Here is a 14,804-nt window from a genome sequence, read left to right on the forward strand (position 1 = left end):
AAAGAGAGAGCAAAAGGGAATGCCTTGCCATAGAGGTGGTGTGGTGTGGGGGGGATAGGGCAGTGGTGGTTCAAGGGATGCTGGGACAATTTGTCGTGGATAATGGGCACTGGTGGAGGGATGGGTACTCGATCATTGTATGGCTGAAATGCAAGCACAAACATTTGTAAGTCTGTAACTGTACCTCATGGTGATTCACTAACAAAATTTTAAAAAAATATATATAAGTAGATAACTGGTGAGTTGCTGTGAATATAAATGTGAGAAAAAGCAACTTATTTAATGTCTATAAATATATATATATATATTGAGAAAAATTAAATTGTAACTGGTAAAATATATTTGAAATATGTTATTTTTGAAAGCCTTTTCTTCTAGTAGTTTAGAACTGATTAGATGAATAATATTCAAAACACAGAATATAGTAACTATTGAAATTTTATTTTTTCAAGAAGTAGTTTTGGGCCAGAGCAATAGTACATCAGGTAAGATGCTTCTCTTGTACCTGCATGTGGCTGCCCTGGGTTCAATTTCTGACTCCCGATATGGTAGGCCAAGCCTTCTAGGAGTCATCCTTGAGTGCAGAGCTAGGAATAAGCCCTTAGTACTTCGTGGTGTGGCCCCAGATCTTAAAAAAAGCAAACAAAATTAGTACATGATTTGTATTTCTTCATTAATAACTGAGAGTCTCTTGCCTGCACGCCTGGCTGTCTTCCCTGGGGCCCCTCGGAGGGGATGGGTTCCAACTTCCCTCCGTGCCCCGAGCAGAACTCCCAGCGGCCGAAGACCACCAGAATCTAGCCACAGCCAAGCTCAAGGCCTCACTCCACACATTCGGACGGGCCTCACGCATGAAGGTACCGGCAGAGGAACCCAGGTATGTGTAATCCCATCAATGGCCAACATCCAGAGACTTAAAAGCGAGCTCCCAGAAGCGATATCTTACAACTACTTTTCCCTCTGGGAGAAACTAGCAAGCTACTGAGAGCTTCCTGCCCACATGGGACAGCCTTGCAAGCTTTGCATGGTGTATCCATATGCCAAAGCCAGTAACCAGATGAATCTCATTCCCCTGACCCTGACCCTGAAGCCTTTAGAGGCTTCTAAAATTTCAGGGATAGTACAAATGTAGAGGTTACTGAGACCGCTCGAGCCACTCCTCGATGATTAACGGGATTTCGTGATTCGTGATCCTTATATACCATAATGTAAATGTTAATTGAACAATCAGACATTAAGATCCTTCTTTTCTACATTTATATTTCTTAAATACTTTCATCCCTCTTCATCTTTGCCTTGTCTGAATTTTTTCTTATGCAAAATATAATTTTTACATATCATATATTGAATGTTAAACCAAGAGTTATTTAGGGACAAACAAGAGGATACAATAACCAGGTCCTCAAAAAAGTGATTCCTGGGGCTTTAGAGGCAGAAATGCTATTTCAAAACTAGAACCCGGAGCAGAGATGCCCCATCAATCTCGGAATGCCACAGAGACAGCAGTGTGGCAGATGTGTGCTCAGCATTTTTTGTCTCACTTACATTTCCCTTTATGGAAGCTTCAAATCACAGCTTGAGAGTGAGGTGGTTTCCTGGGATTACTTCTCCCATCTTCCTATTACTCTAGCACCTAAACAAAACTTTTTTTTTTCTCACTGATTCTTTATTTTCATTTGCTTTTCTTTTTAGGCACCTTGAATATTATAATACTCTTAAAGGTAGTGTTTCATACATGATTCATTACACTGCCAGAGCCTCTGCCACTGTCATTACAGTACCACCCCGTCTGCCACTGACCACTTCCTTCCACCATTGTTCCATGTCCTCTTTAGTCCTATCCTTCACAACCCTCTCTCTTCTCCCTCTGCCCCGCCCTGCCACTCCCCTCCACACACACACACCTTAGTGCCCCAAGGTAAATTTCCTACTGAAGAACAATTCTCTGTTCCTTTGGTTATTTGCTGCTCCTTATATTTCTTTATATGTCTCATCTAAGGGAGATCACTCTATGTCTGCCCCTCTTTTCCTGACAAACTTAAACTTCATTATACATGATACTCTTCAGATCCATGGGCATAGCATAATTTCATCTTTTCTTACCATATGACATTCCATATTTCAATATCCTTTTCTTGATATCTTGGGTTGTTTACAGATTTTGATTTTTGTGGATGGTACTGCACTAAACACAGGAGTACAAATGGCTTTTTTATATTGTTTTGGGCACTTTAGGAGTCAATGTCAAGAAGTAAAATTATGGATTATACAAGAGCTTAATTTCTTGTTTGTTGAGAAGTGTCTATTTTGTTTTCAAAAAAGGCTAAACTATTAAGCTTACCCACAGCAATGAATGAGGACCCCCTTCTCACAAACCCACCAAGATTCATTAATTTCATTCTTTGTTGTATGTGCCAATTTTGCTGGTGTGAATTACCCTGATGACAAATGATCCAAAGTGCATGTTCAAAAACCTCACCAACTCTTGTGTATCTTGAATAAATGGCTTTCAAGTTGTGAACAACCAAGTTGTAGATTAGATTATCAACTAGTTGATATTAGATTATCAACTATCACAAGTATTTTTTTTTAAAAAAACTAAAGTATTTCGTTTTTTGGGGGGTGGGAAGGGGATCAAAAGGGTGTTTCATGAGGTCTGCAGGAGTCAGGGGCCACTCCTGGAGATAATATGTCAATAGAGCTTACAGTTCAGTGCTATGGCCTGAGGATGAAGTGGTCCTGAGACCTGAGCCCTAGTCAGGTGCATGCCAGGATAATCCGTAAATACATAGATATAGATATATGTCACCAATTATGTTAGCAGTGACTTCATTTATTTCATCCGTAGCCTTGGACCCATTTAAATTATGTAATTATTTTCAGAGTTATTATGGAAAAACTGTAAAAAATATCTGCCAGGGGGCGACCGGGGGAAGAGCCCTGGCAGCTCTCCCTGTCGGCCACACTCCAGGTTCGGGGGTTCAGTCCTGGCCCGCTCACCCAGCCAGAGTGGCCCGAGCCATGGGGCAGATGGAAGAGGAAACGAGGGCCAAGCTGGTTGACTGATCAGCTGCCATTTATTCCATTCACTCCACGCTCCACGCGACTCCTCCATCCTGCTCTCTTGATCCTCCTTCACTCTGGATTCTGCTGCTCCAACCTCCTTTCACTAGTCTCTCCCCCTACTTGTCTCTGCCACCTAGCACTCTAGGCTATACACAGTCAGCTAGCAAAATCAACATAAGAAAGCCCTTCCTGGGGGCCTGGCATTCCAAAGACCTTCCTGACTGCCAGCAGGAAAAATATTTGTCAAGGTTTTTCTCCTTTCCTTAGTCCAAGAACTTATTCACATCTTAATACTAGTTATTTTTGTATGGACACAGTTAAGAAATACATTAAGGCTTGTAGGGCAGCTCTCCTGGCAACATCTTGCAGACTCAGACTACAAGAGCTCAGGCCAGATTAATCATTCCTAACCCTAGCAGGGTCCGAATCTAGTTATTAGTTTTGGGATCATGACAGCATTTGTCCATGACCAGGCTCTTAACTTGTAGTTAAGCATTAGGCACTTTGGCCAGGCCCGTCTCAATGCCAGGGTAGCACAAAACTCACTGCTGGCCCTGGGTCTGTCCTGTTCCTCGTCTATTGGGGGTGCTTTTGGGGGTGCTAGGAAGTAAGGACAGAGTGAGGCTTAGGTTGAGAGAACATATGCCCAGGAGGAAAATAACATGTAGAGTCAAATGACTCCCAGGTTACAAAAGCATAGCATTTGTTAAGTCTTCCTGTGTCCATACAAAAAGGACATTGCTCTGAATAAACTATGCAAAGGACTCAAGGAGAAGAGAAAAACAATATTTACAAGTCAACAGAACTCAAAGAAAGAAGTTACAAATAAACACAGATGAATGGGAGCACTGTGATGGGAGTAACCCAATAAACCTAAACTACCTGAGGCTATGTTATCCCACAGAAAACTAGACTTTCTTCTTTTGTTAATAACAGTACTCCTGGCAAAGCTTCCTCCAGTACAGAATGGTAGTGTTGGGTCTGTTGGTAGATTGAGCCATGGAAGTCATCTTTCAGCAAATCTCAGGGGCTATAACTGGAGGTCCTCAGGGGACATGCAATGTTAGTGATCACATTGAGATCTTTACATACATACATATTATCATTTAAATTATTTTTTGAGCATTAACCAAGTTACCATGAAAATAATATCAGAGTAGCTATTTGATTATATAAAAACTTTCCATATAATTCATTTTGTACAGTTTTTTTTTTACATTTTATTCCACAACTAGGAGTAACAAATAGGAACACCTTGTTTCTCAGGAGTAACAAATAGGAATACCTTGTTTCTCAGACTTAGAAACAATTTAGAAATGAGACATAAGTATTAACAAGTAGACAGTCAAAATATCATCATTTCTACTGTTGATATAAAATAAAAATAGTTCTTTTCTACCAATGATAAAAATGGGTGCATCTGAAAGCAAAACATTAAAGAGAGGCAGAGATCAGAGAACATTCATGGAGGATGTTGCGCGACACTCATGCACCAACATGAACCTAACCTGACAATTCCCTAAGGGTCTCTGAAGGAGCACCCGCCCCTTCACCCCTCCAGAGGGAGGACCATCTCCTGGTGTGGGAGACCGTCCCCCTTTTGTTGACCTGTATTGGCATGGTCCACTCTAATCTTAAAATCTAACTCATCTGTGTTTTGTCTGTTTTCTCACTCTCAGTGAGTGGTACCTGGCACAGATGCCGTGGCCCTCCTCTCACTGTCTTTCAGGCAGTGCTAGTGAGTCTCCCTGCTCTGCTTGCAATATCTCTATCCTGCGTATTGCCAAGCATCACAATATTTATCTCTAAAATAAAACTGGTCATATTATCATTTATTTATAGTATGTATGTCTAAGAATCAAAAGGCAGTGTTGATGAAAGTTGGCTCTTAATATCAAATTGGACATATATACTCAACATCACTCAATTACACATTTGAAATGATCAAAATATTCTGTATATCTGAGCACATGCACAATTTGCCTCAGTTTCCTGCTTCCATCTCTATAGTTTTGTAATTTTCTCATCTCTTAAAACTCTTTGACGATAAACCTGATTGCCTGGCCCAGTGTGGTAGGAGAAGTGATAGAATTCATAGTGTTTAAAACAATTTAAATCAAGTTTTCAATGTGTATAAGACATTCCACTACATGAGAAAAGTGATACTTCAGTAAGTAATACCCATTTACTCCAGAAATAATCAAATCTAATCTCTCATTCCTCATTATAAATGTATATTTGGTGACAGGAGCCCACAAATTAATATTTTTGTTTCTGGGTAACACTTGGCTGTGTTCAGGGCTTACTCAAGGTACTGTGCTCAGGGATCACTTCTGTGTCACACCCTGTGGTACTGATTGGCTGTATGTGGAATATTCAATCCTGAGTCAGTCCAGGGCAACAACTGTATTATATATCTTTTCCCTACATCTTAACTACAAATTTTAGACTATTATGTATGTTTTCTGTTTGGGGGACACTTTTCAGGGCTTACTTTAGGCATTGTAACCAGAGATAACTCTTCATGGTGCTTGGGAATCATATGTGATACCAGAGATTGAACTGAGATATCTGCATGCATAACAGAACCCTAACACCACTATATTCTAGCTGAAGACTATTTTAACTCAGAAAAGTTAAATTAGAAAATTAAATGAAAAACATTTTAGATTGCCTTGAATTTAGAAAAGTTATCAACAATAATACATTTTGTCTAAAATATCCTTCCCTGAATTAGAAATTATTGCAAAATAATTTGAAAAGTTTACACAAAATTATTATATATCACTAGAGTTTCGGCTTGTTTGTTACTGCTATTGTTGAATAAAAGTCATAAGAGTATATTTTATAATAGTGTTATATTTAATGGCACAAATTTGTTATAGCTTTAAGTGCATGCAATCATGCAAATAGAGTAAAATTATTATTTTCAACTGGCCCAATTGCTTATTATTAAGTAAATACTGTGGAGCTAAGGTATTCAGTGAGAGATAAGGTACTTTATTTACATAGGAAGTCATTAAATATTATTTATGAGAGAGTAAACATGACTATTCACCTAATTAAAGATCAAACCCAAGTATAAATTAGTGAGTGTGCTTATCTGAAACTCTTATTGGTAAGGAGCAGAGATTTGTTTCCACTTCTGGCTATTATGCACACACTGTGCATTTATAAATATATCCCTGCTATGAAGGCAAATACACCCAGAGATACAGTAGCAGAGTGGGGAAAAAAAGCTTTGAAAAAAGCTTCCTCTTAGAAACAGTTTGCCAATCGCCAAGTATAATCTCACTGCGATTCACTTAGCAGTTAAATATCTCTTTACTTGTATAGGAATGTAGACTACAGAGGAGTATAGGAGTATATAGAAGTAGTATAGAGTATATAGTCTATACTACTAAATAGAAGGATACTAAATAGTACATATTTAGTAGCACTGCACTGTAGCACTGTCATCCCATGGTTCATTGATTTGCTCAAGTGGGCACCAGGAACATCTCCATTGTGAGACTTGTTACTGTTTTTGTCTTATAGAATATGCCACAGGTAGCTTGCCAGGATCTGCTGTGTGGGTGAGATACTCTCAGTAGCTTTAGCTTGCTGTGCTCTCTGAGAGAGTTGGAGGAATCGAACCCAGGTCGGCCGTGTGCAAGGCAAATGCCCTATCCTCTGTGCTATCTCTCCAGTATGTATTTAGTATATGCCTATAATAGTATAATAGTATCCATATTATTATAGTATAGTAGTATGTATGGGCTGGAGTTATAGCACAGCAGTACGGCATTTGCCTTGCACGCAGCCGACCTGGGTTCAATTCCTCCACCCCTCTCAGAAAGCCCGGCAAGCTACCAAGCATATCTCACCCACACAGCAGAGCCTGGCAAGCTCCCCGTGGCGTATTCTATATGACAAAAACAGTAACAAGAAGTCTTACAATGGAGATATTACTGGTGCCTGCTCCAGCAAATTGATGAGCAACGTGATGACAGTGACAATAGTATATATAATAATAATAATATACTCCTATTATAGTATATTATTATAAGATGCTATTTAGTTTATGCCAATAAATAGTTTAAGAGTATACTAAATAGGGGCTGAAGCGGTAGCACAGCGGGTAGGGCGTTTGCCTTGCATGTGGCCCACCCAGGTTCAATTCCCAGCATCCCAAATGGTCTCCTGGACACTGCCAGGAGTTAATTCCTGAGTGAAAAGCCAGGAGTAACTTCTGTGCATCACCAGGTGTGACCCAAAAAGCAAAAATAAAAGAAAGATTATACTAAATAGGAGTATAGAGGTAACTCCTATTTTGTACTTATCCTAATTTTAATTGAGAAACTTTTATAGTGAGTTTGTCCTCAGAGACTCATTTACAGATTTGGCCAACAAAGAGAACAATGCAGCTATTTAAATATTTACATTTCTGAACTTTAAAAATATTCTGAAAGTTAGATTCCTTAAAAGGAGGACATTTCTATCAACAACACATAAAGAGCACAGAGAAATAATGTTTTCCACAACATAACAAAAGCTCAACCTTTAACTTTAAGAGCTAGAGATATTGCTTCTAGGGATTTTCTTCTGGAAATCATGGCTGAGCGAAATGGGATTTGTTGTTCTCAAGTGCTTTATAGCATTACTAGAAAATAGAATTTCTGTTGAAAACAAACCAAAAAAGAATAAGGCACAGATATCCTCATTTGTGAATGTATTTTCTCTCTAGTTAATACACGTTTGAAATACACAAAGAATGAGTGAGTGTTGTTGTTGGGATTTCTTACCTTTTCATAGACCTTTTCAGAAACTATGTATACTGTAGAGCATCGGAGATGGCTTGAGATCAGAGCATAATTCCATCATGCATAGGACCCAGGGCTTGATCTTCTCACTGCAAATCTTCCGTAGCTCTAGCATTTTATAGTCCTGGTGACCTCTTGCATCTCTGTGTTATTACATATGTGACATGGGTATATACTACACATATGTAGGATCAATAGTAGGATCAATAACAACTTAACCTCTACTGCTGGCCAGAAGGATAGACATGGACCAAACAAAGAGCATCCACAGTACGTAATCAAGAATATCACACACTAAGTTAGATCAAGATCTAATTACCCTGATGTTTTGCCTCAATTGATGTTCAGTAAAGTTCAGTTTTTCAAACCCTACAAACAAAAACTAAAACTCTGTTAGGATTGAATGGTACTCTGCTTGCTAATTGTGCTGTTTGAAATTGTGATATTATTTCTGTTCTTTTATAAGATAAATAATCTCACTCAAGTTTATAGGTAGAAATAGATCTCAAAGCAGAATATTAAGCAGATTGGTAAATTATTTGTCTATCTTTCACTGGGAACTTTTAGCAGATAATTTGATATATGCATGTATACATACATGCATATATAAATCAATTTTTCCTGTTAAAAATCCTTGATCCTCTCCCATCATATTTTATCAATAATGCAAATTTATTCTTCACTTGTCTCTTATTCTCAACCATAATAATTTTTCTGTATATAAGTCAAGATTTTTTTTATTTTTTTATTTTTTATTTTTTTTGCTTTTTGGGTCACACCTGGCTCTGCATAGGGGTTACTCCTGGCTCTGTACTCAGGAATTATCCCTGGCGGTGCTCAGGGAACCATATGGGATGCTGGGAATCGAACCCGGGTCGGTCGCGTGCAAGGCAAACACCCTACCCGCTGTGCTATCGCTCCAGCCCAGTCATAGATTTTTAGTATGCACAATTTTATAATACACTTTTTTTCTTCAAGTTCTCAGGCTTAATATAATCATTATAAAGCAAAAACTATTGTGGTATCCCAAACCCCAACTCATATATGAACCACTTTATATATAATATGTGACTAACCACCACTTTAATAAAAAGTCTTTCCAATGCAATTGTCTCTCTCTCTCCCTCTCTCACTATCATTTTATTAAAGAACTGGTATTTACAATACAATTAATCATGCTTTTCATGGATACATCTTTCCATATTTCCAATGTCATTCCAACACCAGAGAATCTGCTTTCTAGCACCAGTGTCCCAAGGACCCTTCCCACACACCCTATCCCCATGTAAATCTAGTAAACAACAAAACCTTTAGTTTTTATTGCTTTGGTCATGTTTTTTCCATATTATGTTTCTTTTATCTCAATTTATTAATCTGTTTTCTTTTTATTGTGGATTCACATAGATGAATAGAGCTAACTGTTGAAATTCCACAAAATTGTAAAGGAATTGATAAAGGGAGTTTTTTTAAAAAAACAAATGTCTTTTTGCAGTATATAAACTTTAAAATTATATATTATGAATAATTATTTGCAAATAAAATTTAATATTTGAGGGAAATGTATAAATCCTACAAATACAAATTTAGTAAGAGTGAAGAGAGTTAGGAAAAATTAAGGAGAGAATATAAATCAGCCTATTGATGTATAAAAATGTGTTTTACCTAATAAATAGAATATTCACTTTATGATAAAATATATTGTATGTAATGCTTAAGTGTCTTCACTATTAAGTAAATGGATGTATTAAAATATTTCTAAAAACTCACCTTCAATGTTTGTTCATTATTGCAAATACATAAATTCCTTATCAGCACAGGAACAAATAAACACTTCTTACTCTACTTGAGGGCACCCGTCAGCAACAGTATGAGCGAATGCCATGCTCAACACAAAGTGCTGTGAGGAGTCTGTCCTGCCTTTTAAGGAAACTCCTTGAATAGTTCTTATAAAAAATCAGCTCATTTATGAATTCCCTAAACTAGTTCCTGTCCCAGAGTTCTGATTTATTCTTCTAAATATCAATGATAATCTAGTTGGATAGAGTATTCCTGGTGACATATTCAGTTCATAGAATTTTTGAACTGAAATTCTGCATTGGGCTGAAGGGATAGCACAGCAGTAGGGTGTTCGCCTTTCACTCGGCCGACCAGTGTTCGATTCCTCCGCCCCTCTCGGAGAGCCCGGCAAGCTACCGAGAGTATCACACCCACATGGCAGAGCCTGGCAAGCTACCCGTGGCATATTGGATATGCCCAAGAAACACGTAAGTCTCACAATGAGAGATGTTACTGGTGTCCGCTCGAACAAATCGATCCCTGCATTCTTTTCTGGCTCATTAAGTTTCATGTGATAGACCTGCTGTGAATCGCATGGGCTTTCCTGTGTATATGAGTTCCTTTATTGACCTTTCTGCTTCCAATGGTAAATCTCTAACTGATTTTTTTTCTTCCATTTTGAGTACATCGTGTGTTGGAGTTCTACTTTTTGAGACCTCTTAAGTTATGATGTCTTTTTTATGCTCTAGGAAATTCTTGTCTATGACTTCTTTAACTATTGTTTCTTCATTGGATATGAGTTCTTCAGGGACTTCAGTCATTCTTTTATTTTTTCTGAACTTATCCCATAGTTCTTTGGTACATTCATTTCTTCTTAGACATTTTTCTTCCTCCCATTGTTTTCTAGCAGTTACCTCCATATTATCTTCATGTTCCTTGATCTTTTTTCTCAGTTCTTCTTATTCTGATGCTCAGAACTTCTATTTAGTTTCATTTTGCTTTTCTTTAAATGCCTCTTTATTTCTGCTTCTAGTTTTGTCATGTTGGACCTTTATATTTTCTTGAGCTTTTGACCAATATGTTCTGTGGTTTCTGAGTATATTAAATGTCCTCATATGAGTCACTAAATTCATGTTTTCAGTTTCTGACTATAATTTTACTTTTAGATTTTGGGTCACATACAGTGGTGCCCCGGGGTCATCCTAGCTCTACACCAGAATCACTCCTGGTTGTGCATGGGTAACTATATGAGATTCTAGGTACCAGCCTAGGGTTAGTGCGTGCAAGGAAATCTCTTTATCCTCTGTACTATTTCTTCAACTTCACACCCCTGCCCATGACATACCTTTTTAAGAACAGAAGCATTCTTGTATCCAACAATGATATAAGGGAGTGACAGAATTCATTTTCTGAGTATTTACTGAGCTGGTAGGCACTACTTGAGCTTCTGTGTTACGGTTATGTTCATTGAAATGTGGGGGCTCCTACAAGTCTTCACTATGAGGTTTTCCATGCACCTGCTGTGCAGGATGAATCATTGTAGTTAGTCACTATGAGACTATTTGAGGAATTAGACTTGTAATTATTCTTTTTCTTTCCTGACCATCTTCAATCACTGATAAATATGTAGTGACCAGTGTAAAACTTGTTGAGGTGCTATCACAATACTAGTTCAGGAGGTGTGATCATAGGCCCACCGAAATTGTGGAGGCTGTGATTTCTATATTCTTGTATGAAATGTCATATGTAATATAAGCATCCCAGAGGCAACTTAAATAGCTCAGGCCCATCTCATTGTGCATTGTATGCCAACATGTTTTCCCCTTTGGAATAACCATGCTTGTTAAAGATGTCACTGAGCAAGTGGAAACCTAAGATCCCTCGTCAAACCCTCCTCATTTGTATACTATATCCAACCACCAATTGTATGTTTATAATTAATGTAGTGTTTGCTTTCTCCTCCAGCCCTATTTCTTTTATCTTCTATCACTGCATCTAAACAACATTTTCTATGGACTTCTTTGACACAGTCATACTTTTTACTTTTTTCTAAGCTATTGGTTTATGTTTTATTCTTAATACTGCTGTGAAAGTAATCATTTCAATGTACTAATATAACTATACCCCTCAATTGTCCAAAATCTTTCAGTGATGATGCTTCCTTCCATAACTTAAATGTGATGTTGGGTTTTGATAATTTTCACTAGACCATGTTTCTGGTTACAGGTAGTCTCTTGCATTCAAATCTATCCATACATGGGGTTATAGTGCCACCAGCACATCAACCTGTACCTGCAGGGTGAATGCATCAGCAGCCTGATGGTGCTTCAGGCTTGGGGTATCCCAAAATTGCCACTGTGTCTTTGGCAAGACCCTAAAAACTATGGACCAAGTTTCCCAAGAAATTAAATGACAAAAAGTTACAAATGTGGAGCCATGCCCACAAATCACATCCAGCCCAACTACACAAGCTCATTTATTGGTCTTAGTTCAGAAATCCATAAATAAGTCTCAATAAAGATTGAAAGCCACAGTTAGCCCCAGACCCACACATGGCTAAACAGATGGGAGTAAATCAGAAGTTGGTGGCAGCCTGGTGTCCAACCAAGCAGAGCCCCCAGCAGTCGCTTGCTCCCACAATTCAAAATCATCATGCCCTCAGCCTGACTCCACCAGCAGAGGACTGACCTCACTGAGATATAATCAGCCGAAAATTAGAGTATGTGTGTTTCATGACTGAAATCTCCAGACTTTTTCAGGGTAAAGATGGGCTACCGCCCCCAACCTTCCTGTGCTTCTGGAAGCCTCGACAATCACAGCCACACCCCAAAGCTTCCACCCAGTTGAAATGCTACAGAGCTTTACAGTCCTGATAAAAATACTGAATGCCCTGAACAATCACGACAATATCTCAGTTCCTGTATCGCAAAGCATAATTCGCAAAAGGAAAGGGAGCGAGAGAGTAACAAAGAAAGTGCCTCCCATAGATGGAGGGGGTTGGGGTGTTGGTGGGAGGGAAATGTGACATTGGTGGTGGGATGGGTGCTGGATCATTGTATGACTGAAACCCAATTATGAACAGTTTAAAATGGTCTATCTCACAGATATTCAATTTTTTTAAATAAATGATTGTGGAGTTCACGCCCACTTCTGTCAGCTTAATCAGTGGCTGAATAAATAGCAGAACATCTATATTTAAAAAAATAAATGCATGCCAAAAGTAGATTATAGACCTAAAAAGTGGCCACTCAATACCTCTATTGCAAATCACAACACTCAAAAGGAAAGAGGGAACAAAAGGGAATGCCCTGCCACAGAGGTGGGGTGGGGTGGGGTGGGGGTCACGGGGTCGGGGTGATGGGAAGGATACTGGGATCATTGGTGGTGGAGAATGGGCACTGGTGGAGGGATGGGTACTTGATCATTGTATGACTGATATGCAAACAGGAAAGTTTGTAAGTATGTAGCTGTACCTCATGGTGATTCACCATTAAATACATAAAAATAACTAAATAAAAATTTAACCATATGCACCACTCATAGATATAAGTCACAATGAATTGGGTGGTTCTTTCTTTTGCATACATATTTCTTTCCCTTGGGTACTTCTCTGTATTTATATATTTGGAATATTTCTAGTCACATTTTAAACTTGATTCACTCCATTTTATTTTTTGACTCTTACAATTGCTATAAAATTTCAAACACTTATTGAAAGCTTTGTCTAAATCGGGTTTTTCAAATTTATTTGGAAAAACTTCAGTATTTCTATGGATCATTTTAACATCTCTTATTGCACAATATTGTACACTTTGAAAAGTCTGGTTTAAATGAACATGTACATTGATGTAACCATTTTTTCCGCCTATAGAGGAAGTAAGGTAAGTCAGAGGGATTGTGTAACTTGTCAAAGATCACCCAACCAGGAAGGCAACAGAGACAAGAGTTGTACCAAGAATGCCTAACATTAATGTTTATATTTTCACCTATAACATACTATCTATTAAATTAGATCTTATTTTGTAATGTGATCACTGAATTTATCTATACAACTATTAGTGGAATTAGCATAATATTAATGTTGAAATTTTCTATTTTGGTAACATATTCTATTTTTCTAACTTATAAAAATAGCTTTATGATTTTATCCCTAATTTTTTTTAGTTTATTTATTTTTTAATTAGTGAGTCACAGTGAGGGTACAGTTACAGATTCACACATTTTTCTGCTTGTTTTTCCCTCATGCAATGTTCGATAGCCCATCCCTCCACCAGTGTCCATTCTCTACCACCAGTGAACAAAGTACCCCTCCCTCACCCAATATCCCTCCCTCCCCCCAATCCCATCCCCCCCACCACACCTCTGTGGCAGGGCATTGCATTCTAATTTGTTCTCTCTCTCTCCACTCGGGTGTTGTGGTTTAAAACAGGGGTATTGAGTAGCCATTATATTCAATCTTTAGACTACTTTCAGCACGCATCTTCCTTCCCGCACGGGATCTCCAATCACATTTTACTTGGTGTTCCCTTCTCAACCTGGGATGACTTTCCCCCAGAGTGTGAGGCCAGGTTCCAAGCTATGGAGCCAACCTCCTGATATTATATACTACTACTATTCTTGGGTATTAGTCTCCTACTCTGTTATTTTATATTCCACAGAGGAGTGCAATCTTTCTATGTCTGTCCCTCTCTTTCTGGCTCATTTCACTTAGCATGATACTTTGCATGTTGATCCACTTATATGCAAAGTTCATGACTTCATCTTTTCTAAAAGCTTCATAGTATTCCATTGTATAGATGTACCAAAGTTTCTTTAACCAGTCCTCTATTCTGGGGTATTTGGGTTTTTTCCAGATTCTGACTATTGTAAACAGTGCTGTGATGAACATATAAGTGCAGATGTCATTTCGACTATACTTTTTTTGTTTCCCCAGGATATATTCCAAGAAGTGGTATTGCTGGATCAAATGGAAGCTCAATTTCTAATTTTTTGAAAAGCGTCCCATTCTCCCCACATCCTCTCCAACAGCGGTTGCTTTTGTTCTTTTGGATGTGTGTTCTCTGTGGTGTGAAATGGTATCTCATGGTTGTTTTGATCTGCATCTCCCTGATGATTAGTGATGCAGAGCATTTTTTCTTGTCCCTTTTGGCCATTCATATC

This window comes from Sorex araneus, chromosome 1 (assembly GCF_027595985.1).
Source record: "Sorex araneus isolate mSorAra2 chromosome 1, mSorAra2.pri, whole genome shotgun sequence".
NCBI classification, from domain to species: domain Eukaryota; kingdom Metazoa; phylum Chordata; class Mammalia; order Eulipotyphla; family Soricidae; genus Sorex; species Sorex araneus.